This window comes from Eulemur rufifrons, chromosome 17 (assembly GCF_041146395.1).
Source record: "Eulemur rufifrons isolate Redbay chromosome 17, OSU_ERuf_1, whole genome shotgun sequence".
NCBI classification, from domain to species: domain Eukaryota; kingdom Metazoa; phylum Chordata; class Mammalia; order Primates; family Lemuridae; genus Eulemur; species Eulemur rufifrons.
In genome coordinates, this window is record NC_090999.1 from 70,976,458 (window position 1) to 71,000,181 (window position 23,724).

General features: G+C 35.4%; 1 protein-coding gene across 13 annotated transcripts in view; it reads left to right on the top strand.

The window, feature by feature from the left end:
- PAM (peptidylglycine alpha-amidating monooxygenase) overlaps positions 1–23,724 on the top strand; it is a 263,682-nt gene that overhangs the window by 82,287 nt on the left and 157,671 nt on the right. The window lies entirely within an intron of this gene.

The window sequence follows — 23,724 nt, forward strand, 5'->3', positions numbered from 1 at the left end:
TGCCAGTTGCAGTTGGTGAATGAGGTGTGGAGAGCGTCCTTAGTTCTATCTTCAAATTGCAGAGGCTTCAGATGAAAAGTTATAGAGGCTTGAGTGAAAACTCAATCCAGCCATGTATTTTAAAATATGTATCAAGACTAAAGAGGTTTTATCCAATGATTTAAATAGTGGTTTAATATCAGAAAATCTATTTAGGTAATTCCCCACATTAATAGATTAAAGGAGGAAAAAAACATTATTTTCTTAATAGTTTCACAAAAGATATTTAATAAAATTCAGTGTCGTGGCGTGATAAAAACTCTCAACAAGCTAGGAATAGAAAGGAACTTTATTAACTAGGTACAGATTATCTACCAAGATCCACAGCAAACATTATACTTGATGCTGAAACATTAGATATATCCTCTTTACCATCAGAAATGAGACATATCTACTCCCACTGCTTCTGTTAACCATTATACTAGAAGGTCTAGCCAGAGCAATAAAACAAGAAAAATAAAAGTTGAAATGTTATATACATATCTAAATTAAAATCAATATGTGTATATATTATTTATAATTTTATATATAAATTAATGTCCATTAAAATTAATACACTGTCTTTTCTTTGAGAAAACATTGATTCAAACTATTTTTCAATAATGATGCTTCAAAGGAAAGAGAATTATATTATCTTTATTTGTTGCTTATGATTATATATCATTTGTTTCTATTCAAAAGTGTTGACGTTGATGGAGAAAACATGGGCAAAATGAAGTCCAGACAAAATAATGATTGTTTATTTTGTCTTGGATACTTTTGTCCTAAACATTCTTCATTTAAAATGTATTGACTTTGACATAGTATATTCCTACAGCAATGATAACTTAAAGAGGAATTCCTATACAAAAGTGGTTATAATACCTTGGATTCCACAAACTTTTATCTTACTGTCATATAAGATTATATAATTGTGGTAGTAGTATAGTATGTAATTTGGGATTAGGTTCAGCTGCATAGAGCAAAACAAGTGAAAATATCTTCAATAAAATAAAAGTTAATTTCTATCACATATCAAAGAATTTTTGAGCTAAGGTGATATATATACGCATTCATCAGGGACTGGCCTTCTCCCAGCTCGCCACTCTTCCATCTATGATATAACCCCTGTCCTCATGGTCTAAGACAGCTGTTAAACCTCCAGTCATCACTTGCCCTGTTTAGCCAACAGGATAGTAGAAGGGGCAAAGAAGGGCACACAAACAAAACTTTGCCACATGGCTTTACTTATCTGAAGTTGAGGCTGGGACATGTCATCTTTTAATTGAACAACAATATGACCAGCTAAAAATTAGGGTTCTTGTGATGAAGGCAGAAGGGGAAGAGGAATATTTCAAAGGCTATTGTCACTGTTTTAAGGTGATATTTTCATGTAATAATTAAGTCAATTTAATTGTTGGAAGGTTAGAAGAAACATACTCTTTACTTGATTTTACCGTGTCCCTTTTAGTATAGTAATGGTGTATCATCGAGCTGGATGTTTTAAGATAATTTTGTCATTATGAGTAGTAAACAAACTAGCATGAAACAAGAAATAACATACATAATAAGCTTCATTAAAATTCAGTTATTTAGAGTGAAATTGCCTAATTCTTTCAGGCACCTTATGCTAACAAATTGTACTTAGCATAATTGCTGGGTTAATACTATCTCTTTTTCCAGATTAAATATTTTTGATTTGCATTTATTATAACAGTTGTCCTCTGCACTCAGGATAATAGCACACTGTTTATTTATATATTCTAGGACCCAGAATTAAACCTTGCTTTTTGTACCATCTCCACCTGCTCATTCTCAAATGTTTAGACACATACACACACACACACACACACACACAGTTATTTATTCACTTTGTAGCATAAGGATCATTATTTCCTCATTATTTTCAAAAACAAACCCAAACTAAGTAGTTATCAAAACATGTGAGGTCTGTAGTTTTTCTGTTCTTTGAAGATCTTGGCAGTTTTGTTGTTTGTTCATAAAAACTTAAAGATATTTAAAAGTTAAAAAACAGAGACATGAATTTTAAGGCCTTAAGCAAGTTTAGGAAGCATTCTCAACTAGTTATCACTCTATTTCATAACTTTACTGAGGAACATAAATAAAAAGTTGTGAAAATATGGATCACCTCTTAAAAGTATTTCTAAATTTGGACATAATCAAAAATCTCACTAGGACTTTTTTAATTTGAAAATATAAATTCATTCATTTGTTTTGAAAAATAAGCTGGAGATAATAGTAACCAACAAAATATTGACTAATAAAGCAAAAGGAACTTGAATTGTCAGGTGTCAAAGAGTATTCATTATAAAATTAAAACCTGACGACCAAATGGATAGTTAGATCAACGAAAGAGCATATACATCTGAAAAATAGGCTTAAATTTATAAGCCTTGAAATAGCATGTGTCAAGACTATCTATATAGGATTTAATATGGCCATACAAAAAATTGGGTAACTATTTGTGAAAAATAAAAGTTTATTCCTGTTGTATGCCATAAACAAAAATATATTTCAGATGGATCCAAAAGTAATTGATAACAATGAATCAGAACCACGATTCTGATTCTCAGGATGGGAGAAGGATTTAAAAATGGGAGGAAAATACAAAGGAAAAAAATGTTAATAATTTGATTTCACAAAAATACAACCTAAATTTATGTATATGTATAATACATCCACATACATGTAAATACATGGAAAAGAGACTGAAGTATACACACAAAATTGTGAGGAAAAGTTACCTTTATTTCAGGAATGGGGTGCTGTGTGAGTCGGTGTTTGTCAGTTTACTCCAAGAATTGCAATGTTGTTTTAAGTCTGAAACAATGACAGTGTAATGAGTAAATGCATTATTTATTGAATCAAAACAATTAGGAATGTGAGAAAAAGCAAACAATGAGTGCATAGGCTGTATCAAATGACTTTTATGAGCCATACCTTGAGAGAGACATAACTTCTCCATTCAATATACACAATGATGTTAGGATTTGGTAGTTTGCCAGAATCTGGGAACAGTCTTATTACACCATCAGGGATTATTCTAAGGGAAGAGGAAAAAGAGAAAAAAAAATTATCAATATGATTCTAAGAAGCACGTCAGGACACTAGGTGAAAAGTCTTGCCGCTTGGTCAGTGGTAACGGTGTTCTACATGCAGGTCTAACTAATATTTTAAAGAAACATTAGAGCCGAAGGTCCCACTGACCAAATGTGACCTAGTACATGTTAAAACACTTTAATATTTCTAGAATTGTGGTTTTTTGCATTGAATATGAACATTTACTGTGATGATTTTCTGTTTTTTTCCCTCCCTGAAAAGTTACTATTTGAGAGTAAAACTAATGGTCAAAGCAAACAGGAGGAAAAAAAAAAGAACTTCAACCCAACCTCACAGCTTATATAAAAACTTAGAGAAAATAGATCACAGAGTTAAATGTAAAACATAAAACTACAAAAGTTTTGGGAAAAAAACTAGGAGAAAATTTTTAGGATCTAGGGTTAGACAAAAAAGTTCTTAAACTTGACACTAAAAGCACAATCTATAAAAAAAAACAAAAATTAGTAACTTGAACCTCATCAAAACTGAAAACTTTTTCTCTGCAAAGGACCCTTTGAAAAGGATGTAAATACAAGCTGTAGGGTGGGAGAAAACACTTTCAAACCACATATCCAACAAAGACCTTATATCTAGAATATAAAACAAGATCTCAGAATTCAGCAGTAAAAAAAAAATCCAATTTGAAAGTGTACAAAAATCATGAATAGATATTTCACTAAAAGGACATATAGATGGCAAATAAACACACAAGAAGATGCTCAACATCATTACCCATTAGGGAAATGCAAATTAAAAGCACAATGAGGTATTGCTATACACCTATTTTGAAATTTAGAAATAGTGATAACACCAAATGCTGGCCAAGCAAGATGGGAGAAGTGGATCACTTACACGTTGCTAGTGGAAATCTAAAATGGTACAGCCCCTCTGGAAAAGAGTGACAGTTTCTCACAAAATGACCATATGACTTATCAATTGCACTCTAGATATGGAAATTTATGTTCACACAAAAACTTGTACATGCATGTTCACAGCACTTTTATTTGTAGAAGCTAAAAACTAAAAGACAATCCAAATGTCCTTCAAAGGTACGTAAACTCTGGTACATCTGTACCATGGAAGAAGGCTCAGCAGTAAATTGATACATGCAATTTGGATGGATCTCACAGAATGATGCTGAGTGAAAGAAACCAATCTCAGTTTACCCACTATAGGATTCAGCATATATAACATTCTTGAAATGACAAGCTTCTGGAGATGGAGAACAGATCTCCTAGCCGTACTAGTTATTGTAGTCATGCAAGATGTTACCATGGGGGAAACTGGGTGAAGCGTATAGGAGATCTTTCCGTATTATTTCTTCCAACTGTGTATGTGAGTCTGCAATGATCTAAAACAGAACAAAAAACTAATCGTCCCTTAAACATAAGGGAAAAGGGACAAAAGACTCATCAATGTGTTTAAGTAACTTGCCCAGGGTTCTACAACATATGAACAGCAGAGATTAGATTTGAACTCAGGACTTGAAAGTTTGTCTGTGTTTCCACAACACACCACTCTTGAAGTAAATGGCAGTAGTTTTTACATGCAGGACTTGGAGCTCTCTCTCTAAACTAGCAAAGAAAACTGAGATCAAATCTTAGGTTGTGGTCAAATTCTCCTCAACTTGTGTTGCCCAAAATGTCTGACACTGTTTCACAAATATCACAATATCCCCTGGGAATCTTGACAAAATGCAGATACTCATTCAGTTAGTCTCGGGCAAGTCCTGAGACTGCATTTCTAATAAGCTCCCACGTGATCCTAAAGCTGCAGTTCGTGAACTACACATTGAGCAGCTATTTGTAACTAAGGTGAATTTTAAATTGGCCTATAACAAACAGCGTTTTAGATGTGGTTAGGATGCCACATTCCAGGGTCTCATGGAATGGAAGAGAAGGAAGGCACCGTCAGGGTTTAGTTAAGTATGGGGATCTAATTCATAAGGGAAACAGGAATATGCTTTATTTATATACATTTATACCATTGAAGGGAAAACGATTGACAGGCATTTTGAGTGTGGAAAGAGAAAAGCAGAGTTAAAGCATAATGTTAAAGTGATGCTGTGTGGTCAGTTGCTAGAATAACAGCTGTTTGTTGTAAATGTAATGTCTACTTTCTACATTCATGTGTAAGGGAAATCACTGATAAGGTAGGAAGTTTATTGTGTCTACACCCGAGACTGCCATCAAATCTGAAGCCTCCGTTTCTATCCATTTAGGTATTTGGGGACTTGATTTGTCCTGTTATCTAAACTAATTAAGATCAGAACATCCATTGCTTCCATTTATTCAGGAGTACACGTTTTCCTTTTGTATTACTAAGTAGCATGAAGATGTTGTACCAAAGAGTTTTAGATACCCTACTTTCAAATTCATTCCTTAATTATTAATGCTTTTATCAGGCTTTATGAAAGGTGCCATGTTTCCTGAAGTAACTAAAACTTGATATGGCTTTATGTTATGATGGGAAATTAATAAATGAGGGTGAGAACTGGGGAAATGAAGTGTGAAATTGTGTGGTATTTCAAAGTGTGAGCTTCCTTTGTGATCTATATTTTATCATGTACTAGCTCACATTTGATGATGCATTTGCTCATGGGTCAACAAGCCCTTAGGTTGTAGTAGGTTTTTTTTTTTTTTTTTTAATCAGCCCGCAGTGTATAATACTGTATAACTATACCACTAACTAAGCTGTAAGACTTGTTTGATGGGGTGTTGTGCTGAATTTCTTCTTAGGACCAAGTTGATGCTTTTTTTCCTTTTCCTCCTCCCATAAAATAGTCCCCAATGGTGAAAACAATAATGACATACACAGCTACCCTTAAGAAACTTACATTCTCACTGCCCTCCTGCAGTGAGAGTATTGTCCCCAACCTCCACTTCAGCCTCCACATCGCTGCCAAAATGATCTAAAACACACATCTGCTGCACGAAGATTAAATAGCTAGGCATAGATCATGAGGTCCTTTCTGCATGGACTCCTGTCCTTCTCTCCTGCCTTATTTCCCATCCCTACCCACTTCCAGTGTTCCTTGTGCTCTAGTTGTACTTAACTACTTGTTTTTAGAGCTCAGCTTGCTCTCTACTGTCTCAAGGCTGACCGATAGGCTGTTTCCTCTATTGGGGATGCTTTTTCTCCACTACCAGCTGGGGTGCTCAGGTGAGATACCTCTTCCTCCTTGAAGGTGCCTGTCCCAGTCAAGGTTGTTAGGCTTCAAGGAGTAGAAACCCACAAACAAAAGTGTTTATATAAATGAAAGAGCAGGCCACTTCATGGACATCCCAGGGTAGGGCAGCAAACATAGGTCAGACTTTGGGGATAGAAGAGGACAGTCAAGAACCAACGTTGCTCACTTCCTCTCATGATGTTGCCTGGTCTCTAGCTCTTTTCTCTCTGTGCCTGTTCCCTTCTTCTCTTTTCATCTGCAAAGTGGTGTTCTGACTTCTCTACTGTTCTGTCACTTCACCTTGCTCATGGCTTTGGCTTACCCTGATGTCAATTTGGCCCTGACTCTACCTGAATTTTCAACTCAACTAAGATCTCCTTTTCCCAATTTCAAATTACCAGGGAGAGATATTTGGAGGGGCCCAGTTAAGTCAAGTGGCCAATTAGCTGCAGCTGGTGAATAGGGTCATACCTTACATGGGTCACACCTTTCCAGGCTGAGAAGGTGTGATTGGTCCTCCTGCTCTGATTCTACCACTCAAAAGTAGATGATCCTTTCTCTTTCTCTCAAGTACCATTTTACTGACTCCTAAGCACTCATTTTTACTATCCTTCATTCAAAGGGTCTAAGGTACTTGGATTTTAGGGTGCAGCCTCGTGTTAAGAAACTCTTCTCCAAATTCTCAGCTTGTTTTCCCTCTCAAGGTTTCTGTGCCAAGTAAGAAGACGACTTCAGTCTTTTGAATGGGCATGATCTCACTAGGATCATTATAGAATCTGTTTTGCTTTGTGTAGTGGATTCAATTCTTTATTTGGGAAGAAAATTTTGCAATAAAATTTAAAAGAAAATTAGATTTTTTTTATTCCTTGTGCTATGAATATTTATCTACTTGAGTGAGCTAAAGATAGTAAAATTACATTTAGGTTAATATCACTCAATTCTCTAACTACTTCCCAAGACTATTCCAGTGAGAGTGCTTTAGATGATAAGGGGCAAAATTTTCTAGGAAAACTTATTTAGGTGGAAATATCCTAAAGAAACTCAAAACTGAAATTCGTCAGAGAATTACGAAGTTTTCTCTTTAAACACGTACTATATCCTACAAGTTCTTCCATAATGCCCTGTTTTGAGAATTTATCTTACGAAACACCAGTTCTATCATAGGATGAATAAGAACATGGTGAAAATTGTATTGATTATTGCCAATGAAAAATACTGGTTTTTGAGGGGCCTATTTCAAACAATCTGCATGATCCTCTTGACAAACCTCTTGTTTCATGCTGGGATTTTCAGACTATATAGAATGATTTTCCTCTATGGGTGTCAGAAGGAAGGGTATGCCTAAAGAGAAGAACAGTGTAAAATTTTTTTGAATTACCAAATATGTTCTCTTTCTCCATTTGAAGGAATCTCTAGGAAAGAAGGATGAAAATGAAATAAAGAGAACAATGGAAAGAAAATGGTAGGAAATTTGGAGGATCATTATAGCAGGTCCAACATCCAAATATAGGAGTTCTAAAGAAGATAATAGCGATAAATAAAGAAAAAAATTATCAAAGAATATATAAGAATATTTATCAATATCAATGTAAGTCTTCAGATTGAAATGGCTTAGCGAGATGAATGAGAAAAGACCCACATAAGGGCACATCAATAAACATTCACAACAGAAGACCAAAGAGAAAATTTTAAAAGCTTCCAGAGAATGGAGAGAGAGAGAGAGAGAAATATTAAGAGATAACACAAATAAATTATGAAAATCAGAATAGCACCTGAACTTTCAATAACAGGATTATGAGTAATAAGATAAAGGAGCAATACCCTTGCAATTCTTAATTGAATTGATTGTCATCTTATAATTCTCTATCCAGCCAAACACAATCAAAGATGAAGCAAAAATAAAGATATTCCAAACATGGTTCAGGAGCCATGCCCTCGTTCCTAAACTCTAGTAAAAAGAAAAAGGTGCCGAAGAGAAGGTAACATCGTGGGACACTACTTGGCTCAGTAGAGAACAATTTTTATATAGCTTTAACAATTTAAATATTGATTGAACAAAAATTGTAACATTGAGTCTACTGGAAAGCAAATCAATAGATAATGAATGAAACTGTGACTGGAAAAATCAGACTATCAACACGTTTGGGAAAATGAAGGTAAATACCAGAACAGACTGCTAAAAGAATGGAAAAGGTTTGCATCTGAGGGTCAGGATTTAGGGTAGCTGGGCAGAGGACTGCTGTTTTCAGTTTAATTTTTTAATACTATTTGACTTTTAACTATGGTGTATATACTACTCTGATTTTTAAAAATCATTTAAAGAATGTATATTTCCTATTTCAAAACTTGATATATATCCGAATTTGGTATTTATCATTTTTCTCACACTCTACCTTGAGGTCCTGAAGAACTGTGTGATGTATTTCTTTGTGTTCCTTGTTCCCATTCATTCGCTTAACATTTATTAAGTGTGTCAATGTGTTATTGTGTGCTGGGTGCAGGGATATAACGTGGAATGGGCAGGATGAAGCTCTATGCTCACTCGATTAAAAAGAGAGAAAAGAGCTTTTTTCTGAACTGGAGATGTATAAAAGGGCTTAGCAAACATAGTGTGTGGGGTAGAGGAAGGCATGGGTGAATGTATGGAAATTCACACCCTTCTTCTTTGTAACTAATATAAACTTCTTCGTAAACCCCTATCCTGCTGAGTAGTCAGGAAATAAATTGCTCATTAGAGTTATCTGGTTCTTCTGCTTTAATATACTTTCGTCGTAAATATTTGGGTAATTTCTAAATTCAAGTCCCCTTCAAGGGGCTGTTCCTTCACTTACCTTCCACCTTTTTAAGGGGTTCAGGCTAACAGAGCAGCCTTCCTTTGAGCATCACTGATCATCGGTAGAGAGGAGAGTGTGGTGAATTATGAAATAATTTTTATAACTCCAGCTTGGACACAATTTGCTTCTGTCCCTCTGATTGGCTAAAGGAAGTCACATAGCCACTTGGCAGACAGTCCTCTTGACTTCCCTACCCAGCTGGACCTCAGGCTACAACGTTGTGGGGAACTGAGGTATGTCTCCTTATGGCACATGCAACACCCTATAGAAAATCAGATATTTGGGAAACTGATATGAAGAGTATACGGAAAAGAAATGTAGAGGTAGAAAGAAGAGCAGCAGTAGCTATTGACTACTATTAGGTTTCAAATTAAAATTAATTAATTGGTGGGGCAAATATTAGGGGACAGGAAACTCAAATTAGCAGGTTCCATTTTGGGAAAGCAAAAGCAGAGTAATATGTTGACTGAATTTGCTGGAGCAGCAGGAATGCGGAAGAACCTGAAACTGACTGTGGGGAGTACCCTGCTCAGTAAGCAGATGCACTTTCCAATGAGTTTAGAAAATACTATTTTCTAAAATTATTGCATAAAGTCGTGATTGCTTCCCTCTAGAATTTTCTGTATTTGTATTAATGTTGGCTTTCTCCTTAGGAGAAAAATTTAAGTACAAAATGTTCTGGAGTATGAGTGAAATGCTTAGGTCGTGTACATGTGTTTTGATTATGTATTGGAACATGTTGCATAGTTAAACTTAAATATTTTAACAATATCTCATTTGCTATATCCTTGGAGGATAATTGTAACTCAATAAAGAATTTTCCCTCTAGTGTGTTTTGTTTTACATAACAAAGGCAGCCTTAATGAACTTTTATCTCCTTACAATGTAATACCAATAGTGATTTAAATATCAAAATGAAAGGGAAAATTTATCATAAGTTTTGTTCTCTTTTAAGCAAATAATTAATACTGCTTAATTCATTCATTTTTCTGATTTTAAAATTAGCATTTGGTTAAGAGAAAACTTACTGATAAAAGATGTTGACCTCTTTGATAGCAAGCAAATTTTTGATATTTTGTGAAAAGATAAGGAGACAATTACAAAGTTTTAGGAAGAAGAAAAAGTTAGGCCATCTTAACATTAATTTGGCTAATTCAGAATGAAAATAGTATTGTTTTATTATCTTAAAACAACTCTGTGGACCGGGCACGGTGGCTCACACCTGTAATCCTAGCACTCTGGGAGGCTGAGACGGGTGGATTGTTTGAGCTCAGGAGTTCGAGACCAGCCTGAGCAAGAGTGAGACCCCATCTCTACTAAAAAAATAGAAAGAAATTAGCTGGACAACTAAAATTATACATACAAAAAATTAGCCTGGTATGGTGGTCCATGCCTGTAGTCCCAGCCTGTAGTCCCAGCTACTCGGAAGGCTGAGGCAGAAGGATCGCTTGAGCCCAGGAGTTTGAGGTTGCTGTGAGCTAGGCTGACACCATGGCACTCTAGCCTGGGCAACAGAGTGAGACTCTGTCACAAAAAAAAAAAACAAAAAAAAAAAACTGTGGCTTTAAGTTCAAGAAAATACAGCACATATTAGCGTTATTTTATATTTATGGAGGAAGAAATTTTACCTTTCTGTTTTTTCTTAACTTTGTTTTCATTGATCAAATAATTGAAAGTTTATTTTCCCACTACATTTGAATTAACTCCACTCATATATAATAATATCATTTTTTCATCTCTGTCATTCAACTTACCTTTTCTGTTTAATCACAGATGAAGATATCATGAGATAAAACACAAATTCCAACATGCCAAAAAGAATGGTAATCAGGAAGTATATTCATATTTTCCTAGATGTATAACCAGTATGGTATTAATCCCTGAGTCGGTGATGCAGTCATCTGCACCAGCCATTATGGTGTTGGAAATGACTGGTGGGTCAAGCTCGGAGCATTAATTTTGAATGCATTGATACAGACATACATTTTCCTGAAAATCATATTGAAAGATAAAATGGTTAGCTTCTTTTAAGTACATTCTGATATACCTCTGGAAAGATTGTGGGCACCACTGATTATTTTATAGTTTTATTTTGTAAATGGAATTTTAAAAGTTTTGACAATGACTTTAATGTATTCTAAGTACCAACATATATGATCTCTACTAAATTTATAAATTTTGTATTTTTATGAATAGTATGTATAAAAGCAGAAGGTTCTATTTTTTTCTATTTTGTTTCTTTTTTTTCCCAAATCTTTAGTAATATTCCCTTTCAAATGAGATAACAGTCCTAGGGTAAGATACTTGGTAGGACATTGTTTACTTTATCAAGAGTTACATATTGTTATGAGTTAGTTGTATCATGATCAAAGAAGGTTTCTTTAATATGTATGATTTCTTCACTAAGGGCTATAACTTTATGAAAATAGAAAGTCATATGAATCATAATGGGAAGCAAATTTTAAAATAAAACAAGAATTATTGTATATACTGACTTTTAAAATTCCATTTCAAAAGAACCACCTTCCAGCAAGGTAATTCACATGGTCCTTCTACTTAGGAATAAATATTAAATTCAATAGAATCAAGTGAATGGTAGTAAACTTGATTACTCACATAGCATTTAGTATTTCTATAGCACTTAGTAGTCATACAGTACATTTGATCTTCTAAACTGTGTTGGCAACAATAAGTTACACTTCTCATCCATACTCCTCTGAGATAAGCAAGTATTACTGAGAATCAGTTTGTCTCATTTAGCCCCCATTTGTTCCAGAAATAGCTAACTGTTTTTGGAATGTAAATGTGTATTATTTACCACCACTGCTGATTTCTGTGGGCTCTTGGTTCTGCGAGACTGCCTATAGAGAGTTTCTTCAAGTCATGCAACACAAACTTGAGGCTAAGACATATAGTATCTGTCAGTGCCAGTGCCCAATAAATGTTTCCTAATAATCTTGACATAACATTGGTAATCCCCTTGGAATATAAATTGTTATTCCTGATTAGTGGAGCACATTTCAAATGATTTAGGTGGAGATTTCAGTTATATTTTTGCTGAATGATAGAGTTACTGCTTTTGTTCTTATTTTTAGCGTTAGGAAGAATATTTGAATCTGAGTTTTCTAGCTTTGCTTTTTTCCTGATCCTTCAATGATAACCGTAAAGTGCCTGCCATCTGAAGATGTTCTAGTACTCTGAAATGTTAAAGATGAGATATAAATAGGTTGAGAATGAACAGTACAAAATTAGAAAAATAAAAGAAAGATTTTATATTTTATCCATTGATAAAGCTTTAACCTGAAAGACTAATAACATCTCATGACCTCTCTGATGCTTTACTCTTTTCAGAATATGCTCAGACTGTTTTGTTTCTCACAATAGCCCTTTGGTAGAGCACGTATCAATACCCCTATTTAAACAGGGGGAGCCGAACTTTAGAAATGTTAAGCCAATCACTTAGATCCATGATTTCTGAGCAATGGCTAGTCTACACCCTCCATTTCACACCGGTGTTTTTCACCTGTTGGCTCAGAATCCGCTGGAGGAGGGGATTTGAGGTGGAGCCCAAGTCACTGGCAGGAAGCGAGTATCATGGGATGTGAAACAAATAACACTTTTCACACCTATGTGTTCTATTGGTTTTAATTATGTGTGGTATCAAATAGAAATTCATTAAAAGCATGACTGAGTCCATAATAGTTTAGTTAGCCTTTCTGTATTTTCCTAATAAATACCAGAGTACAGCGTCTATCCTGTGTAGCTGGCCATTAAAATATCCTGCCTTTGAAGTCCCTGCCCCACCACTTCTGGCAACATCATGTCAAACACACTCCTTAATCTCTCCTCTATTTCCTTATCTGTAACATGTGGATAATGCTAGACTATAGCTCATAGGATGTTGTGAGAATTAAATGGAATTATACATGAAAAGTACTTAAAATGCTGCCAGGCATATAGCAAATACTCAGAAATTGTTATATATTATTTTAATTACTAATGTCATCATTATAATGTATAGGTCCATGAAATGTCCTGATTTTAAAAAGAGATTTTTATACTTCAGAGATGGAAAACACTTCTGCCTGGGGCTCTCTGTATTTTGGTTAACATTGATACACACAGGCTATTTCACATTTTTCTGTGATTTAAAAACTCCACTTTTAGTTATGATATAACTCAAGGTTAGGGCAGGTAGCTTTAGTAATGGAGAGAGAAGGCCCATAAGATCAACTGGGTGTGCTTGGGCCTCACTTCCTTAGAATGATACTCCTGGGACTACAGCTGGTGTGTCTCTAGGGCCCGGAGGACCACGGGCCACATCTTTTTTCAGCTCTCATTTTCATTTCCAGGGTGTATTGCAAATCACTATGGGAAACCTTGTAAAGATGATTAAAAATTGGGAAAGAACAAGCCATTCTGTAAGCACCTTGTTAAAATAAACCACTTCTTCTTAGGCTCAAGACAGCGAGAAACAGTTTAATAGCAATGAAATAAACTCGCCACCTGTTTGTGCAGCAGCCTCAAAGCGTTCCAACAAACACAAGAATGCTTTGATCATTTTTAGCCAGAAGAAAATCATGAAGCTCCTCATTGATAGTTCATGGGGAGTTTGAGGACACTGATCAAAGAAAACTATCATTGCTGTAAACTAGAAATTAAAATATCTTCATATAAGCTATTTCAGTACATTGTGCTTCAATGGTGAATTGCGTGTTTAAAAATTCAAATGGTCATCTTATGATTAAGCTAAATTTTACTGTAGGTTCTTTACCCGAAAGTAAAGGACATTAAAATGTTTTTTAAGCAACTGTGTTCTTTTGTTAATGACTTTCAAATTATATAGTTGGAGTGGATTGAGGGTGCAGTGTGTAGTGTATATTTTGCAGAATTCCTCTAAGTTACTCTAAACCCAATGGAGCAGGATTATATAAATGAGAGAATGTTTTGACATTCTTTCATAATCTTTAAGAAAAATTTCCATAAGTTTTTCAATTAGAGTATTATATGATTATAGATTTCACTTTAAGTACTATAATAACAGCTGAGTGGCTTGAAGAAAAGGACAACAAAACTTTTATAATAGGAAGTCATTGGAAGGCATTTAACAAAATATATATTAAAATGCTTCGGGAATAACTATGCCTAAGGATGTGGAATCATACGTAGGAAAAAATATCATAAACATATCATGAAAAATCTGTTAATTGATTGCAAGAAAAACAGAAGGAAAGGCAGATCCCCACCTTCAGACCACATCCATTGAAGCCAACTTCCTTTTAAAAATAGAAGAAACTGCTACCACAGAGACCCATAAAGAAAGCAGTACAAAGCGTTAATGCAAAAGATCTTTCAATACCTAAGTCAGTGGGTCATTTAGTGATTTGCACTTTATTGAAAAATACAAATCTGACATTTGACATGTAGTCAAGTCTTTGGTATTACTTGCACCCTAGCTCCTCAAAAACTCTACTGAAGAGGAAGAAGAGAGTTTATTAAATTCTGAAGTGGCACAGGAGGGACATGGTCCATAAGTCTAGGTTCTCCTCGCTCACTTGTTCCAAGAGTTAGGCCAGAATCACTGGGGGCTCTCTCTCCGCCTCTCTAAATTGCTCTGCAAAACAAGGCTGCAGACCTTTCCCCCTACTCCAGAAGAATGTTTTAGGAGAAAGACAGTTATGGCTGCAAAACTGTTTTGTGCTCTCCTTCTGAGACTAAATTTTATGTGACATTCTGAGCTTATAAATAAATAAGATACCTGGTGGGCAAATGAGTAGGATACAAAGGAGCTGTTCTTCCTCTCTGACATCATCAGTAACAGTTAATGTTTTTCCTGTGCAGTTCACTAGTCTCTTGAGAACTTGCCAGTGTGGTCTTTAGAGCAAATAGATGTGTGCTATTCGGAACACAAGGATCTGTTTTATCTTACAGTAAAATATGCTAGCATTGAATTTGATACATGTGTTAGGAAGTAACATTTGTATTAGTCAAAGCTGAGAAATTTAATTAAGAATTATGTCTCTTGTTATTTTCCCCATGGAAGTATTTACAGGCCGAGCGATTTGATGACTAATGGACATATTTAAAGGGCGTCTGTCTGGTACTGATCATGGAAACCAAAAAAATAAAATAAAATTTGTTACTGTTGGCAAGTTATTATTGCAGTAGAATCATATGCTGAATGGCACCCCTGAGATTTCTTAAGCATATATATTCTAATAGATACCCAGCCAATTTTGACTTGCAAGGAAAGGATATTTCAAATTGGCTGTGGAGGCTCAAATAAATCCACACGCAGAAGATGCCATTCAGTTTGGTGTCTTGCTAATGAAGAGAACCTTAAAAAAAAAATCAACAACTTATTTTATCTAAGTGTGGCAAACCCTGTGTTGCACAGAGGGTGAGGTTTACCTTCCTACATAAAGAAAGGGTGTACCTCAGTGATCACAACACGAATGATTTTAAGGTACCAGCTGGTAATGTTAATGAGAAAAGCTGGCTAGGTATTAAAAAAACAAAAAGCAACAGAGAAATGAGCAAACAAAAACTGCACCTCTGAGCCCAGTAGCAGATAAAACAACTGCTCTTGGCCTCGGGGTCTGGGAGCAGAGAGGGAGCGGTGGGGACTGTGTCAGTCTGCACATTGCCGGCCACATCAAAAATGGAGACAGCACTTGGCTCAGCTAATTGTCGCCATGTGGAAATGTGAGTCCAGTGAGGCCAAGTTTTATGGCTCTTTTAGAGTTACTGGAAATCTGGGTTTTATGTGAAATCTTTCACTTTGAAATGTAACTCAGAACTCAGATTTGGGGGAGGACTTGGGAAAAATCCTTGCAAGCCAAAAAGAAAAAAAAAAAAAAAAAATCTACTTTTGGACCAGATCTGAACCATAGGGGGCATAGACCTTTGATTTGTGTTCCCTTCTGTGATAGCTAAATGAGTAATATTTGTAAGCTTGTAAAGGAAATGCTTCCCAGTACAGGAATGGACAGAAAGAATAGGTTACATTGTATAGCTGAGTAGTTAAGAGCTTGACCTGTGTGGTTAGGTTGCCTGTGCTTATATCCTGGCTGTGTATCCTGGTCATGTTACCAGTTCTCTCTGTATCCCAGTTTCCACTTCAGTACACTAGGAATGATAATGCTCCAGATTTAATAGAGTTGCTGTGAGGATTCAGATGAGCTAATCTATATAAACTGCTTAGCACAGTGCTGGCACATAGTAATTGCTCAATAAACGTTGGTTATTATTACTTTACAATAAACTGGTATTCAAAGGATTTGCTTATTTTTTGTACTTGAAGAAAACATCTGCTATAAATGTGGAGGGTCTGTTTTGTGTTGAAGAGTTTGGATTAAGAACAGAGATTCTGAACTTAGCAAGTCAGGATTTGAATCTTTGCTCTACCACTGTGTAACCATAGCAAGTTAATTAATTTTTCTAAGCCTTAGATCTCTCATCTGTAAAATAGGAATAGTAACCCATATCTCAAAGTGATAAAAATTTAGTGCAATAATATACATAAAGTCAATGTCTGGCATATAAGTCAGTAAATGTTACTTGCTCTTGTGATTGTGCTATTATAATATTTTCCCATTCTTTGGAAGTTCCATGTCTGCAAACACTTTTTTAACCATTTATGTCTCATTATATGTATTTAAGGGAAATGACATTGCATTTGATTTATAAATTAAGCTTCATCTTAATGAGCCACATTACAACAGTGGTTCTTAATCAGGCTGATTTTTGCCCTTCAGGAGACATTTGGCAATGTCTGGAGACATTTTTGGTTGCCACAACTGAGGGGGGTGCTACTGGCATCTAGTGGGTGGAGGCCAAGGGTGCTGCTAAACATCCTGTAAACGCAAGACTGCCCCTCATAACCAACTATTGGTCAGCCCCAAATGATAGTGCTGAGCTTGAGAAGCCCTGCCTTACAGCTATGTAACCACCATAACATTTAGTCTGCAATGTTCTTACTAAGCAAAGAAAGGAGACTGTTTCTTTTTTCAAAACCTAACTTTCACATAGATGTTAAAATGTAAATTGAAATCTGTAGAACCACATAAAATATTTAAAACTGTATGTATCCCTCTTTTTTTTCTAGTTACAAAAGTAATTCAAGCTGGTGAAAATTAAAAAACTACAGAAACATAAATAGAAAGTGAAAGTCCCTTTTATCCTACCCATCCCTACAGAAAATCATTGGAAATGCAATAGTTTGAGTTATGTTGCTTAAGATTTTTAAATACAGTCATGTGCCCCATAACAAAGTTTTGGTCAGTGTCAGACCACATATATGAAGATGGTCCCGTAGGATTATAATGGAGCTGAAAAATTTTTATCCCCTAGTGACATTGTAGCCGTAGTAACATCCTAGCCCAATGTATTACTCATGTGTTTGTGGTGATGCCAGTGTAAACCTACTGATCTGCCAGTCACGTAAAAGTATAGCACATACAATTATGTACAGTACCTAGTACTTGATAGTAAATGACTATGTTACTAGTTTATGTATTTACTATACTTTCTATCGTTTTCAAACAGCGTACTCCTTGTACTGTAATAAAACAGCCTCAGGCAGGTAATTCCGGAGGCATTTCAGAAGAAGGCACTACTATCATAGGAAATGACAGCTCCATGTGTGTTACTGCCCCTGAAGACCTTCCAGTAGGAGAAGATGTGGAGGTGGAAGGCAGTGATATTGATGATCCTGACCCTGTGCAGGCCTGGGCTAATGTGTGTGTCTTTGTCTTAGTTTTTAACAAAAAAGTTTAAAAAGTAAAAAAAAATGTAAATGTGAAGAAAACTTATAGAATAAAAATATGAGAAAGAAAATGTTTGTATACGGCTGTGCAATGCATTTGTTTCTTAAGCTAAGTGCTATTACAAAAGAATCAAAAGTTAAAAAAAAATTAAAAGTTTATAAAGTAAAAAGTATCAAAGTTAATTTATTATTGAAGAAAGAAAAATTTTTAAATAAATTTAGTGTAGCCTAAGTGTACAGTGTTTGCAAAGACTATAGTAGTGTACAGTAATGTCCTAGACCTTCACATTCGCTCACCACTCACTCACTGACTCACTCAGAGCAACTTTCAGCCCTGCAGGCCCCATTCATGGTACCTGCTCTATACAGGTGTACCATTTTTTATTTTATTTTTACTGGACCGTATTTTTACTGGACTTTTTCTGTGGTTACATCACAAGCACCTACCATTGTGTTACAATTGCCTACGGTATTCAGTACAATAACAAATTTATAATTTGGTAGTTATTTTTATTTGTTTTTATCTAGGAGAAAGTAGTTTCTGTAAGAGTGGGAACTTTATCTATCTTGATTATCAACATCCCCAGCATTCAGATAGTCCCATGCACTCAATATATATTTGTTGCAACAATAATAATAATGAACATTTATTATGTGCCTGGCACTGTTCTAAGGATATTAATTGGGTTTTTCCTGGCAACAGCCCTATGAGGTAGGTAGTATGATTATTTCCATTTTGCAGATGAAGAAACTGAGGCGCAGAGAGGCTGGGTACTTGCCCAGTTTCATATACAGGTTTGTAGCCTAGGAGCAATAGGCTACCATACAGACTAGGTGTGTAGTAGGCTATACCATCTAGGTTTGTGCAAGTACACTTTATGATGTTTGCACAAGGACACTATCACCTAATGATGCGTTTCTCAAGGTGTATCTCCATTGTTATGCAACACAAGACTGTACATGTGCATACTGTTCTATAATTTACTTTTTAAATATTAATGTCTTTCTTTTCTCTTTCTGAACAATTCAGTTCTAAAGCCATTATGTGGCGCATAGCAGGGTACACATTCAGGAAGGGTGGCCTGGCATGTGGTAATGGAGCCCAGATTGAGTAGGGAGGCATCAGTGTGTGATGGGGTTGGTGACCAGGCATGGGGTGTTAGAGCCCAAGCAGGGTGAGGAGGGCTTCCATGCGTGGGCAGCCCAGTGTAGGATGTTCACAAAGGCCAAGTGGGATGGATGAAGAGCACAAAGAGAAAGTCTGATGTGGGCTTTTGAGTCCAGATGGGAGAGAGGGAGAAAAAGCAAGGATGTGCTCAAAGGATGATGCCGTAAAAGCTAGCCTGAAGCTAACTAGTTGATGTGACAATTTAGGCAAAGGAAGTAATATAAATAAATAAAGCTAGCAACAGATTAAAACCCATTGAATAAAATAGGAAACCATGAGTTCATTATGATATAATAAATAGATGAATAAATTGAAAGTTTGATGAGAAATGGAATCATTATGAAGGTAAAAGTAACCTCTCCACCAAAATATATTAATTACAGAGGGAAAATAATAACTGTGTAGTGGAAAACCAGAAAGACACCACCTTAATACAGTGGTCAAAGTTAATATCATCAGTAACGAGACAAGTCAAAATTGTCAAAATCCTAATAAAATTTTGTGGTAGACAGCTTCTAAGAAGGTGATCCTCCCCTCCTGGTATTCATGCCCTTGTTCTGACTCGTGTAGCCAACAGAGTGTTAGAGAAATGATGGTATGCGAAAGACATTGCTCACTCTGGAGGAAGCCAGTTGCCATGATGTGAGGACACTCAAGCAGCCCTGGAGAGAGGGCCACATGGTGAAGACATGTTGTTCCTGCCAACAGCCAACACCAACTGGCCAGCCATGTTAGCACACCACTTTGCAAGCAAATCTTTTAGTCTAGTCAAGCCTTCAGATGGCTGCAGTCCTGGCCAACATCTTGACTGCAACCGCTTGAGACCACCATCCAGCTAAGCTTTTCCTGATGGACTATGTGAGATAATGCTTTATTATTTTCAACTACCAAGTTTTGAATTTGATATGCAGCAGTGAACAACAATACAGATGTAGTGAGAAGAACATGGCATTGCTTCCATGATATTCCTGCCCAAGATGCATAACCTGAATCTGGTCCTAATGAAACATAAAACAAATAGTAATTGTGAAGCATTCCTCAAAATAACTGGCCTGTAGAGTCAAGACATAAAAGTTAAGGACAGACTCAGAAACTATCCAGAAGTGAAAGAGACTAGAGACGTGACAAGTTTCTTTGCAATGCCTGATTCTGAACTGACTTTTTTGCTTTCAAAGGACATTGTTGGGAAATTGGCAAAGTTTGAAGCCTAAGGATTAGATGATAGTAATGTGTCAATATGAATATTTTATTTTGATGATTTGATTGAGGTTGTGTAGTAGAATGCACTTATTTTTAAGAAATAACACTAAAGTCTTCAGGGGTGATGAAGCATCAGGTTAGTTACTCACAAATGAGTTTTGGAGAAAAGTTATTTGTACTGTACTTGCAACATTTCTGTCAGTTTAAGATTATTTAATTTTTTTTTAGTTATGAAAAAGGAAAACAACATAATATGTCATAGAATATACCCTTGGCCATATTGTCCTGTTTTAAAGTGATGCATAGTATTCTGGTTTTTGTAAGTATAAAAACATTTATTTTATTTTTTTACCAATCTCCTTTTGATGGGCATTTAAATTGCTTGCAGTTCTTTGTTATTAGAAACATCCAGTTCTTTGTTATTATGAACACTAGTAAATATCCCTATAAACATATTTGTGCTTTGTTCAGTTTTTGCGCAACAAAAAATCCCGAGAAGTCAGATTGCTATGTGAATGGCTATGCATCCTTTAATCAGTTTAATCATAAATCATTCAGGGAAGCTGCATAAATTCTCCTTAAAAGAAAATGAAATTTATAATTTGGTAGTTACTTTTATTTGTTTTTTATCCGGGCGAAAGTAGTTCCTGTAAGAGTGGGAACTTTATCTATCTTGATTATCAACATCCCCAGCATTCAGATAGCATTCAGCACTCAATATATATTTGTTGCAACAATAATAATAATGAACATTTATTATGTGCCTGGCACTGTTCTAAGGATATTGAGTTTTTCCTGGCAACAGCCCTATGAGGTAGGTAGTATGATTATTTCAATTTTGCAAATGAAGAAACTGAGGTGAGGCTCAGAGAGGCTGGGTACTTGCCCAGTTTCATACAGCTAGTGAATGGTGGAGCCAGGAGTCAGGCAGTTGTGCTTCAGTTTACAAATAACCACTATGCTCTACTGAGTCTCTTGCTGAATAAATGAATCAATGAATGAATGGCCAAAATGGCTAATATATTTATTTGTTTTTTTGGCCAATTACAAATTTTGCCTATCTTTTTGTTTTGTAAAGGAAAATTAGAGGGAATGAACTGCCTATTTTGTAAGACCCAAATTAATTTTGTGGCCTTCTGGACTAGGCTGTACTTACTATCCAATAACAGTCCTACTAGAATTAATATCCGTACAGGTATAAGCTATAAATCATTCTTATCTGAAGAATTTATGGATATGTAAACAGAACATTTGTTTTGTATTGCAAATGAAATAGTTCAGTCTGGGCCTGCAGCTTGAGTCTAGCAGAAAGAACTTCTATTACTTGCTTTTCAAACACATATGCTGTTCCCCACCTGGGCTCCTTTGCCCCTGCCATTCCCTATACCTGGAATGGTCATCGTCCACCTCCCATGGTGGAAACTCTAACCGTCCTCCATCATCTCACTCCATAGCCACCTCTTCCACTGCACACTGCTTTTACCCTCTCTTTTTTCTTATTTGCCTCTTGAAATGAAGGTTCTTTTCTTCCTCAAAATTCCCTGAGTCCCTTTTATAGGGCTCCTATAGGAAGACTACATTCTAAACATAACCTTGTGTTACTCGTATAAAGTTCTATCTCCCCCAATAGACTATATTCTCTTTTAGTTTTATTCATTTATAGATCTCCAATATGTATTATGATATTTTGTACAGATTATGAAATTAAGTTGTTGTTTTTTTTTCCTTTGGATGAGTGAAGGAATTCTCTCAGGGAAATATATCTTGAATTTTTAAAATATTAAATAAGAAGACTAATAAGATTAGCTTTGAATATTATATATTCCACATTATCAGAAATTCTAAAATAACAAATGAAATGGTTAGACATTTTTTTAATATGATAATTTGTATTTTTTCTTTACCTTATAAGGCATCCAGAAACAAGAAGTATAATTAGCTTTCATTTCTATGAGACCTTTTGTTCTATTCATGGCCACAAATATCAATTTTGCTTCTACCCACAACTTTAACTCTCTTTTCTTTAAGTGAGTGGCTTTAAATCAAAGAGATGAGTGAAATTTTTTTTTTCAAAGACTAGTACTTAAAGGTGTGTTCGTGTTAGAGAATTTTAATACTAAATTTGTTTTCAAGTGTTTATATAATACCAAATCTCTTTGCCAACTGGAAGAACGACTGTCCTTGAATCCTGTTCTGAATGAAATAGTAAAATATAAACTCTCTTCACATATATATTGTTTTAAAAAGAGAAAACTTCAGGGAATGTTAAGTGTTGTCATTTGACAGGACTGTACTTTGTTGCTTAGCAAAGGCAATAGCATGGCCTTCAGGCCAATTGTTTCTCTTCCCCCATAAGGAGTTCTTTCCTTTACCCACAGGGTAAGGACGCTGCTGAAGGTTTTTGTTGCGGAAAAGCTCAAACAGCAAGCCAGAGAGAAAGTTCAAACAAATATTATCAGTCTTTCAAAAATGCCATTGCTTATGTAAATTAACTGTGGTCCTTGGGTGCTGGTGAGCCTCCAGTATCCTTGAATTTGTTGGACATTAAGTCATGTTTTATTTCTATTTGGTGTATGGTATGTTTCTTCTATCTAGAAAGCTCTGACCATGAAGAATCTCATTTAATCTAAGGTTAGTTAGTGCTTTTTTGTTTGTATGTTTCTTTTGGTTCTGGATTTTTTTTTTAATATTACCTTCACTATCTGGTGTTTTCCAGAGGATAATTTAGAGGTGAATGTGTTATCGTGGAGTACTTCTATATGATCTTACTGATTTGTGTTTCTTACTGTTATGCATCTAGCCATTGAATTTATTCAAGATTCTCCAAATCATGTTTATAATTACTGATTAAAATAAAACTTTAAGAAATCTTTTTTCTTTGGAGTTATAGTATTTTTATATTGTGAATGATACAATTTTAATTAATGCCTTCTGACTAAAATGTGCAGACTTGTACATAGTCTGAAATATGTTCACAACAGTAGAGTCAAAACATGATTATTTTAAAATTTAGCCTAGCTGGTTCCTCTTCATAAGCTGTTGAGATGTTACACTAGTTCTACCTGGCCTCTCATTTATGTTAATGCAAAGATCTTGATCATAGCCTTTGTAGATAAAATTCATTTGGGGGCCAGCTGAGATTCTCCCTACTGTTTCTAATTGTCTTATAAATCTTCACACTTTATTTAGGAAAGAATATCTTTTGGGAGGTATGCCTTATAAGTAATAAATTATTATTTTGTATAGTAGATGCAGGATTTTTAAATGGGCATTTACATTATATGTATATCATATTAGCTGTAGAGTTTTGGTTTGTTTTAAAATAATTCTGAAAACTTCAGCAATTACTTCTGTGATGATCTTTGGGAGTTTTGGGCAGGGAGTATCTTTCCCCTTAGATCTGTAGCTCTGTGATGCATATATATAAACATGCCTTTGTTCTCAAAGA